Source organism: Mauremys reevesii, linkage group 3, assembly GCF_016161935.1.
Source record: "Mauremys reevesii isolate NIE-2019 linkage group 3, ASM1616193v1, whole genome shotgun sequence".
NCBI classification, from domain to species: domain Eukaryota; kingdom Metazoa; phylum Chordata; order Testudines; family Geoemydidae; genus Mauremys; species Mauremys reevesii.
Window position 1 is genome coordinate 88,230,748 of NC_052625.1, and position 11,870 is coordinate 88,242,617.

General features: G+C 40.0%; 1 long non-coding RNA gene across 1 annotated transcript; it reads right to left on the minus strand.

Moving 5' to 3' along the window:
• Positions 1-293: 293 nt before the first annotated feature.
• On the minus strand, positions 294-10,982 carry LOC120400039. Its single transcript, XR_005595489.1, has 3 exons — positions 10,951-10,982; positions 4,443-4,517; positions 294-351 (listed from the first exon to the last, which is right to left on the minus strand). It is a non-coding gene; the product is annotated as an uncharacterized LOC120400039 (long non-coding RNA).
• Positions 10,983-11,870: the final 888 nt, after the last annotated feature.

An 11,870-nucleotide genomic window follows, 5' to 3' on the forward strand; every position in this document is an offset into this window, starting at 1 on the left:
ATCCTCAGGATGCATTTGGCTGGTAATATGGCAAACTCCAGTGTTCTTATCTAGTCATTTTTGCTGGTAGGTGTTGGGGAGGTCTCTTTTCTGGGTCCTCCTTTTCCCTGCTAGTCTGAGCAGTTACTTCAAGTACCAGGTGAAGCACATTAAGAGCGTTATCTTAGTCTTCAGTCAGGAATATTTTTTTTAAAAAGAGGAATAGAGCGAGGAGAGAGAACAGAGGCTAAGAACTTGCTTTCTCTGCAGGGAGTGCTCCAACCTGGTGAGACGTTCCATTTCCATGGTGTAAAGAAAGGATGATGACATTGCCTATAGCTACATGTTGTTCTCATTCCAACCAAGCTGATGCTGTAGGATTCAGACAGAGTTTTTGGTTAATGCTCACATTGCAGCCAATGACATACACAAAATAAAGGATTTCAATGGCAAGTACAGAAACTCCTGGGTCCATTCCATCGTGTAGTTTTGGTTTTTTTCCTATGTCAACCAAAATAAAGATAGCTATTAGATCTATGGATAGGATTAAGGTATGTTGTATGTTTTGTCATGGCTAAAGGAATTTCTGTCTTGGATGCACCCTATCTAGTTTGGATGAATGAAGGTTTTTTCTTAATTTTCTGTAGCCTAGTAACTAATAGTCAGAAACTTGATATCAACATTGATTAGGGAGACTGTTTGGTAGGAGCTACAGAATTGTGATTCTGTTCAGATTTCACCAAAAGGGTGATATTTTGAATCTTGAAATATACTGGGACCGTATCTAACATCAAGTGAAAATGTGTGGCACAAGAGAATATGTTAGCAGCAGGTTCATGCAAACGGGCAGATAAGACTGGTGTTTTCATAGGTGGTGTCTCCTCTAACAGGACTTTTAGGGTGAGAGCGAGAGGTTGTTTGACTCAGTCGAACACAGGAGGCTATTCTAAGTACAGGAAATTGCTCCAGGTTACCAGTATAGTGGGTGTTTGAAGATGTTGAAAGATTACAGAAAACTAGGCTTATTTAGCATGAAAAGGAGAAAAGGCACAGGAATCATCATTGAGGTATTCATGATGGTTAAAATAGACTGAAACAGGAATAGGGGCAGCTGTACAAGAATGCTGCTTATCCAAGCCACAGAGAGAAAGGGGAGCTCTTCCTCTGCGTTTGGTGTGTGGGGAGGTCTCCTACCCCGCCACCCCCAACACTCCCTGCATCTATATCCCCTCAGTAGTTACATTATGATGGGCATAATGAAAACACATGAGCCCCTTATTTTCACCCTGTCACAAAATATGGGTAGAAGCAGACAGAGAATAAAATTTAAAGGGCAGTACATTTAGATCCAATAAAAGAAAATACTTTTTTACATAGTGTACTGCTAATGTGTAATTCAGTGCCTCAGAAGGTCATCAAGGCAACTATGGTAACTGCATTTCAAAAGCATTTGGTAATGTTAGGATCATTTATAACTTTTGAAGCTATGCAAACTTAGAGAAGGACTCAAGCTGCAGCTCATAAGGCAAATGCGGGTGGCAAGAGAGAAGTTTCTCTTCTATATACAGCATTTCCCACTAGTCCAAGTTTATAATGGGTTGTTTGCCTTCCTTTGAATCATCAGATATAGTCAGTCCCAGAGGCCAGATGGACCAATAGTTTGATTAAGTTTAGCAAATACTATGCCCAGCAAATGATTATCTACTTTTCTGAACCACGTATGCAGGGAGTTGGTAAAGGGCAGATTCTATGCCCTGAGTGAGGAAGATTTGTTCAAGGTGATATATATTTAAAATGTTTTGTTACACAAGATACTGTTGTTCTGTCTGATAACTGGTCTAAGACATTCAATATTGATCAAATCACATAATGTATTTGTATTATGACAGTGCATTTGTGGTCTCAGGACAATATTTTTTGTTGGCCTCAGAGTGCAGCCACCAATTCTTGCTGGTGGCCGCTCTCACACTTTTCCCTAAAATACTTAATTAACATTAGGAAAAACAAATAAATTGCACATCTGCATGCCCAAATCATTGTAATTTATTTATTGCTAGCTAGTAAGTTTGTTGTGAAAAGTGATATTAACAAACATACAAGTATCACTCTTCAGGGCAGAGTAAGCCTGCCATGACAACCTAAGGACAAATTAAGCCCTGGATGGGGAGTCGGGGGAGACAGCGGGGTGCTGGAGCCCAAGGCCCCACACCAGGGGACCAGGCCTGGGGATGGAGCCCAGAGCCATGTAGCCAGACTCTGCCACCCCACCACCCCAGGGCTGAAACATAAAGCCTCAGCCTCGCCACCCCTGGGAGGTGGGGAACTCACTGGGCGCCTGCTCCTCCAGCATTGTGACCCAGGTGTCTCCAGAGTGGGGCAAGGCCCAATCCCTGTACAAACACAGAACAAAAAGATGGCCCATGGCCCAAAGAGCTTCCAATCTAAGCACAAGACAAGAGACAGCAGATAGATGGAGGAGCACAAGGAAATAATGACACAATATTGGTCGATATGCTGTGGTCTCAGCATACCAGCTGCTTAACAATTTGAAATTCTTTGGAGCCACCCTGGCAAAGGAGAGTTTTAAGAAGGGATCTGAAAGAAGACAATAAGGTTGCCTTGTGGATATTTGTGGAGAGCTCCTTTGATCTGCGAGGAGCAGATTGGGAGAAAGCACAAAGGTGCTTGTTTAAAATTTATCAAGAGGGCAATGAAAGCTAGCATCACTAGCAGAGCAGAGGTGGGGCTCGACCTCTCAATTGCATAAGAAAGATTGGTCAAGTGGCAATAGGAGACAGAGGGCCTGGAAAGTAAAAACAAATAGGCAGTTTGATGCAATGGAGAGAGGGGAGCTAGTGGAGGGATGCAAGGAAAGAGTCAAATTGACAGACTAGGGAAATGATCTTTGTAGCAGTGGTTTGAATTGATAAAAGTGGGGCAAGATTGCATTTCTCAAGCAAGTGAGTGTCACAGTAGTCAAGATGTGAAATGAGATCCTGGGTGAGAGTTTTAATTGTATGGATGGAGAAGAAAGGCCATATCTTAGAGGTGTTGGACAGAATCTGCAAGATTTAGACATAGCCTGTATGGAACTATCTAAAGAGAGGGCCAAATTAAAGATGATACCCAGTTTATGGTCTTGAGTGATGGGCAGGATGGGGTTGTCCACACTGACTGAGCAAGGAAAGGTGCGGCTAGGACTTGTGATGAACGAGTAAGAGCTGTGTTTTGGCCATATCGTTTGTAAGATGACTGATGGAAATCCATGAAGAAAGGTCAGTAAAATGGGCCAAGATCTAGGTGTAGGCAGAAGGAGATGGGTCCAGAGTACAGAAGTAGAGATGTGAGTCATTAGCATAGAGATGATAGTTAAACCTGTGCTCGGAAATGAGATTACTCAGAGAAAAAGTGTAGAATGAAAAGGGAACCAAAGACAGAATAAGGCCTAGAAACTCCTTATCAGAAAAGAAGGAAGGATCATGAGGAGCATCTGAATGACACTCTGAAGAAGCAATTTTTATCAATTTAAGAACTTTCCATTGTTTTGTTTCATGTCAATATTTATTCTTGCCAATAAATACTACAGTCATAAATAAGGTGCATTTAATGAAGAGGCTTTCTCACACAGATAATGGCATTTCAGTGTATTATTACATATTTTCCTTAATGTGATGTTATGAATGCCATTAAGAATGATTTTTGAACATTTGCAGACCATTTCACATTTATACAGTATTCATAACTCTGGCACTCTATTTGCAAAAATAATAAATTAGAAATGTCATCTGAGTTGCAAGAAGAATAACTTTCAAATATATCCTGGTGCCCCTTATTTCTTGTAAAGTGTAGTACAGGATTTTTATGCTTTCCAGAGCCCTGTCTTAAATTTGCCGCCTCATAGAAATAAAGCTAACAAAGATGATAGGAAAAAGAGTATCTAATCTCGTAAACACTTGCCAAGGATAAAGCTTGCTGTGCCATCTGCCCTGTTTGTAAACCAACAAATACAAACACTCTATAGCTGGGCATGCTAATTGTGACACTGTGAACGTTTTCCACTACCGCTTGAATTACTGTACTTTATTCAACATAATACTGTGTAGTTGGTGTGGCAAAGATTTATATGTAGGTGGATTTTGGAAAACACTGCATTACATTAATCAATCCTGGCTTGATATGCGTATTATACCAGCACTGTTTTTATTTAAAAAAAAATAAAAACCAACATTTTATACTACGGAAACAAGAACGTAAAGGTAGAGCAGCACAGCCTCCTTAGTTAATCTCTCCTAATACTGGTTATAGAAGACAAACTCTAGAGCTCTCTTTCTAATGTCTTGCAAATAGGGAGAACTTAAAAAGGAAAAACCTTCAGAATTTCAATTTTGTTTTAAACTGAAGGGACCTCTTTTGTGTACAGTAGAAACAACTTTATCTGCTGCATTTAATACTTATCCTGTTACCCACTGTGCCAGCTGGTAATTCCCAGCAGTCAAGAATCAATGTGCTGCCTCTGTTCAATACTATTGCACCAGCTGCTTCAAAGGGTGGAAGGCATGATATATTATCCAAGATGTGACATGTAAAGAAAAAAAATGATGAACACAAAGATGCGAGAGGTACTGAAATGGTTGTAATAACAGCCATCCTGTTTTTGAAATGCAAAACAACAGAAGCTTTCATACCAGTAGATAACACTAACTGTTAGTGGGATTGGACTGGAACTGCGTATTATCAACAGTCAATGGAATTTAATCTATTTTCCACATTTTCTTGCTGTAATTTAGACTCAGCATGATCTGAACTAATAACTATACTTTGAGATATTTCTAGGGAAGGCATTATAGCAATACAAAGAACTTACCAAATTGTAATGATTTTAGCCTCACAATACCCCTTCTGGGGAGGGAAGTATTACCAACCCCATCTTACAGTTCAGCAAGGCACAGAGGTTAAATTGTAACTTGCCTAAAATCACGCAGGAAGTTTGTGACAGAGCTGTGGCCTGATGCCCCAAGCCAGCAAAGCCCTTAAGTGTTTGCTATTTAAACTTTTAAAACTTATTTGTATTGTGACAGCACTTAGGAGCCCCAGGCCTGGTGCAGGAGTCAGGAACCCATTGTGCTAGGCACTGCACAAAAAACAGAAGAAAAAGACATTCTGTCTTACAATCTAAATATAGAACAAGAACAAACTGGTAGATTCAGACAGAGAGGGGATCCCAAGAAAACAGTGAGACAATATTGATCACATGATAGGCAGTGGTCTGAGCACAGCACCTGCCTAACCACTGTTAAGGTTTTTGTGTGTGTGTGTGTGTGTGTGTGTGTGTGTGTGTGTGTGTGCGCACATGCGCTTAGCTATAAATATGTGATTAGTCCCTTTGAGCTTTAGTAGGACTTCTCATGTTGTTAAAGAAGGAGTTCAAGTTGTTTGATGCCAGAACCCAGATTGCTTGTCTCTCAGTTCTGTGCTTCAGTCACAAGGCTGTGCAGGGCTTCCTCACAGAGAAACTGGGGGCAGGGAGGAGTTTAGATATGATCCTTGTGTTGTATTGAGGAATGTATTGGAATTCCAAGCTATCACTTTAAGGGGGTTGAGAGTTCCCGAACCTGCTTGCAAGCTATGGGGTTCTATAAAGAAAGCATGCAATCTATCAGCATCAAGCATGAATCAGCCAGCCTACAGTAAGGTGGGATGAGTTGTGCCTCTTTATTTCTGGGAACAGTCTGCTTTGTGTCTCTGTGTTTGGGTTTTTGTGCATGTTATTGTTCTGAATTCTAAGAAATAAAGTAGTGTTATAGTGCAAACTTCCAGCAAGAATATTTTTTATTTGTAATTAAAGACTATATTTTAATGCATATGCACATGGGGGCTGAGTTAAGGTTGCACAGGCAGCTTTAATTCTGGTATTTCCTAACTTCTGAGTGCTTGACTTTGCAACCTTAATGTTCTTTTAACATAGCTTTTTGTATGTCACTTTCTAGGTGTAAAAAACCAAACTGACAGAACAAACTCCATTATGCGGTGGCATATTGACACCCACATAGACCATTAGCAGGGTAGGAATCTTCAGATCAGCACACCGACTGCTTGTGCTAACTGAGTAACTGGTAGCAGTACTAGGTTGTTACCCTATATGTGAAGCACCACTAGATGGGCAATGGGATACTGTGCTAGTGGGTTTCATGAATATTTTCTGACTGTAGAGGAATTATGAGACCTAGATATCATAGGTTCTATTCCAGGCTATGGAGAGGAGTGTTATCATGTGGGTGCTGATTTTTATGCCTCTTCCCCACAATCCTGACTACCTCTGCCCCAACCCCTTCAACCTGTCCCCTGAATTCCCAGTCTTACCCATGGCACTCTCCATCCCACTCTCTTTGCCCAGCCATTCCTGGTTCCCCACCAAGCACAGCCTCCTTGTCCCCAGCCTCTTTGCCCAGCCAATCCCACCCCTTCCTGGCTCCTCATCCTGAATGGTGACTGTTTGGCAAAATTATAATCAGCCAAAACCAGGGTCCTATAATGGGAGGTGTCTGGCAACCTTAATATTAGGCAATGTCAGTGTTCAAAAAAGTCTCCTAAGCCGCCACTCCTACATATACCTGAATCAAACATTCCTCTCCAGGAAGGCCTGGAAAAATACACAGGTCTTGCAGCATGTTCTGACAGGCAACAAATCTGTGCTATGTTAGACCAGGGAGTGTACAAGGGCTCAATTTCTAGCTTCTCTGGGGTCTGAAGGAAATACTCATTTCCTATGTCAAGAAGGGTAAGTGGGAGGGAAGGAAGCAGACCCTTCCCTTCTAATGAAATAATCCTAGTAAACTGTTCTCCCACCTCATCTTCTCCCTTCCTCCTCTCATGTGCTCTCCTGCTCTTGTTTCATAAGAGGGGGTGATGATCCAGGCCAATGGCCATACATGACCTGTCTCTAATATGAAACTAGTCCACACATTGTATCCAAGTGCACTTTTTATTTTTTATATTGAGGCTTCATCCAGGCCTACCCTCCATAACCTTGTTCAGGGAGGCATCACACAATCTTGCACAACCTTGGATTGCAAAACATGTCCCGCTTATTTCTAGGACTAGGCTACAAGCTTCATAAACTTAAGTGCGGAAACAGCCATAGAATACAGAAGACCTAGACTACAAACAATCAGCTTTCAGTTTAGATATGTGTAGTGATTGATTTGTTTCACTAGCAGCATATCCATCCTATTGCTGACCAGGAGTAGGTCTTTTGAAGTAAACTTCTTTCTTCAGTTGATATAGTTGATACAGTAGTTTGGAACTTCTATTATTTTTTTTAGAGAAAATTATTTTCCCATCTGCTTCTAATACAGCAGATTCTGAGATATAGTTTTTTCTGTCTTGCTGCATGGGAAGTTATGAGAATACAGTCATGCCTTTAAAATGTTAATAGAGGTTGTGCGAATAAATCACTGACATTAAAGATTGTACCTCTTTTAGTCTGAAACTTGACATTTTCAGAAACTTCACTACACTCTTTCTGGCTACAGTTTGTGCTTCTCATGTCTGGTGTCTATGTCAATCATTTCAAAAATGTTTGCGCCAAGCCTTAGAATTCATAACATCTTAGACTGAAGTAATTTTCAGATTTATTTGGGGGCTGATGCCCTTTCTTTGCATCCTTCATTGCTCTTACCATTCGTGTATAATGGTCAAGCTTTCTCGAGCAGTTTGCTTGACTGGGTACTCATCTCTTGTGTTTTTACTAGTTTTTCCACCCTAGAGAATATCTTTTAAGATTTTTCAGGGAGTTCAGGTAAGTAGTAGTAGAGGATCCAGGCAACATCATGTCTCCAAATATCAGTCTAGATGTCACTTGTCTTCTGTGCTTCACTCACACCTGATGAAAGATCACTCTAGAAATCAACTCACTCTATGCAGTTTTAGTGACAGAGTTCAGATTCTTACATTTTCTTTTTTCCTTTTCCCCCCTGACACTAAATAACAGCTGGAAAGCTAGAATTGGTACTATTGATGGCACTGGATTACTAGATACCACTAATTATATTTATTCTAATGAATTAGCTCCTACAGTTTATATACCGATTCAAAATTCTCCCCTACAAATATGCCTGGTACTTCCTAAAGGAATTAACCTGTTAAATAAAGCATGTTTGTTCAAAATGATAAATTGAAATAAGTTAAGGGAGTCAGCCAATTTAAATGAACAAACTTCTCTATTGATCCTTGTCAAAGCTGTCTATGAATATGAAGAAGCATGACAGGAATTCATTTAGCAATGATCCCTGAGGCTATGGGCTCTGTGCGTGGATGAGACCGCAATGTGAGTTTATATGAATCAACCTGAAAATGCAAGTATGTGGAGCAACCAGGGTTGTCAAGGGCCATATAGTGCTAGTAAAGCCTGCAGTTAGGGTACAGCAGCCATAAGATAAGTCTCTTTTTACGAGCTAGAGGCCTTTCTGCATTGCAATTTACTAAATCCTTTATGAACACGACGTTCCAGATCAATAGGCCTGTGGTCATGGAGCAATGCTGTTCTAAACATACAAAACTAAAACAGACCTGCATAAATAATTTGAATATTCTAATGAGGAGTCTGGTACCACCTTAAAGACTAACAGATTTATTTGGGCATAAGCTTTGGTGGATAAAAAACCCCACTTCTTCAGAAGCATGGAGTGAAAATTACAGATGTAGGCATAAATATACTGACACGTGAAGAGAAGGGAGTTACCTTACAAGTGGAGAACCAGTTTTGACAAGGCCAATTCAGTGAGAGTGGATGTGGTCCACTCCCAATAATTGATGAGGAGGTGTCAATACCAAGAGAGGGAAAATTGCTTTTGTAGTGAGCCAGCCACTCCCAGTCCCTATGCAAGCCCAAATTAATGGTCTTAAGTGTGCAAATGAATTGTAGCTCTGCAGTTTCTCTTTGAAGTCTGTTTTTGACTTTTTGTGTGGCTACTTTTAAATCTGTTATTGAGTTTCCAAGGAGGTGAAGTGTTCTCCTACTGGCTTTTATCTGTTACCATTCCTGATGTCTAATTTGTGTCCATTTATTCTTTTACATAGAGACTGTCCAGTTTGAACAGAGGGGCATTGCTGGCCCATGATGGTGTATATATCACATTAGTTAGATGTGCAAGTGAATGAGCCGCGATGGTGTAGCTCATGTGGTTGAGTCCTCTGATGGTGTCGCTAGAGTAGATATGGGGCCAGAGTAGGCAACAAGGTTTGTTACAGGGATTGGTTCCTGAGTTAGTGTTTCTGTGGCAATGTGTGTAGTTGCTGGTGAGTATTTGCTTCAGGTTGGGGGGCTGTCAGTAAGTGAGGACTGGTCTGTGAGAGCGAGGGATCATTTTCCAGTATAGGTTGTAGATCGTTGATGTGCTGGAGAGGTTTTAGCTGGGGGCTGTATGTGATGGCCAGAGGTGTTCTGTTTTCCTTTTTGGGCATGTCCTGTAATAGGTAACTTCTGGGTACCCATCTTGCTCTGTCAATCTGTTTCCTCACTTCCACAGGTGGCTATTGTAGCTTTAAGAATGCTTGATAAAGATCTTGTAGGTGTTTGTCTCTGTCTAAGGGGTTGGAGCAAATTCGGTTGTATCTTAGGGATTGGCTGTAGACAATGGATTGTGTAATGTGTCCTGGATGTGTCTATTGCATCTGATTGTGCATCTGGAAGAGTTTTTTTTTTTTTAGAAAAAAAAAAAATCTTAGTCTTGGTGCCGCGACCTCTTTATGGTTTTGTGGATACAGACTAATGCAGCTACCCCTCTGATACCTGAATATTCTAGTGACACTTTTTATATTTTTTTATTTTTTCTTAGCTTTCTTTATATCCTTTTTGCTATCTAATGTGTCTTATACCCTTCTGTACCCTCTAATCTGAGAAAGAGATGGATCTGAAGAAGAAGAAAGGTGAGGCCGGTTAGTTTGGTTCAGTTCTGGTAGTTTTAGTACTGTGAGGTTCAGTTCCTTTTTTTTTGGTTTTTTCGCTTAGAGCCAGATTTTTATTTTTCAGATATGTGTCTAACAGGTATAAATCTAAGTCTAAATCACATCTACTTACAAAATAGAAATAGGTCCCGAAATCCTCTAGGTGCCTAAATCCTGCTTAAAATACTTTTAAAATCTTGCTTTTAATTTTTTTTTTCTCTTCTCCATCTCCATTCAATTTCCATTTCCCAAAAAATCATTCATAGGGGGCTGGGGGGTTAAGCTGGGGGAGGGCTTGATGAGGATGAGATGAGAGGGAGATAAGTACAGAAGAGAGGGAGAGATATAGAAGACAGAGAGAGAGGCTTCTTAGAAAATATTTAAATATAAAAATATTTTAAATAAAAGTGTTTGTAGATTAAAAGTATGCAGTATTAGTATTATACTATATATTATACATATCCATTTTTTTTATTTTTATGCATTTTTGCATTTTATTTTTTCTTTCTTTTACTCTTTGCTGTTTTGCTGCTGCTTACAATACAATATCAATGTAATTTAAGATCATAAGATTCTGATCACTCGTTTATTTTTATTGTCCAGTGACTCCATTATATATCTCGTGCAATCTATCTTAACTCTTTTTTTTTTGCTTTGGGGCTTTGGTCAAGCTCAGGGTCAGGCCTCCAAAAAAACTCAACTTGCCAGCCATAGACCTGCTGAATTGCTGCTTTTTTTTTTTTTTGCTTTCTTGGCAACTAACTAATGTCTCTAAATTCTTTGCTAAAGCTTTTTTTTTTTTTTTCTTCAAAAAAAAATTCTTGGCTACAAAAAAAAAAAAAAAAAAAAAAAAAAGAAAAAAAAAAAAAATCATCTCTCTCTCTCTCTCTCCCCAACAATTTCCAATTCCTCAAACTGATCTGATACACACATCAGAGACTTTTTTTGTGTGTTCCTTTAATCAAAAAAATAATGCCTATGTTCAAGTTTGTTTTGCATGCATATGGACTTCAAAGATGGTCTTACTTTCTTGTTCCAGTCTTGTCTTTGGATGTTATGTCTCCTAAAGGCACTCAGAAACCTGTCAGAAAAGTATAACTTCTTAAAACAATACTGCTCAGCAAGTTGCAAGCAAATCTTTCATACTTTTTATTGATTTTTCTGAAACATTTACTACTTTTTAATTTTTGTTGCTATGAGTTAAAATTAAAGTTGTGGGTCACAGTGGAGGGGTAGTGGAATTCAGGGTCCAGGTGTGAAGCTTCACATGCTGTGACATGTTTTGTGTCATGGGTTGTACCTGCGTAACCTGTAGTGCTCACACCATTAGTGCTAGGAAAGGGATACAGCATAGTTTCTTGGTAAAATCTGGGGAGGATGTCTTAAAAGTTGCTCCCAAGATGATAGCACTCACATTTACGAGCTTGCCAAGTGTCAGCTTCAGATTCACCCCCTTAAAACATCATGTCATACCTCTAATAGAATCATAGAAATGTACGGCTGGAAAGGACCTCAAGAGGGTATCAAATCCATCCACCTGTGCTGAGGCAGGAGCAGGCCATCCCCAGCATATGCTTGCCTAACTTGTTCTTAAAAACCTCCAATGATGGGGATTCCACAGCCTCCTTAGGTAACCGTTTTCAGTGCTTAACTATCCTTCTAGTTGGCGGGGAAGGGGGAATCCAATGTCTAATCCAAATATATCTTGCTGCAAACTAAGCCAGTGACTTCTTGTCTTACCCTTGGTGGACATGTAGAACAACTGATCCCCATCCAACTTTGTAAATGGTTCTCATAAAGAGAATACTGTTATCATGTCTCCCCGTAGACTTCTCTTCTCTAGACTAAACATGGCCAGTTCTTTCAACCTTTTTTCACAGGTCACATTTTCTAAACCTCTTATCATTTTTGTTGCTCTCCTCATGCTATCTCCGATTTGTTCACCT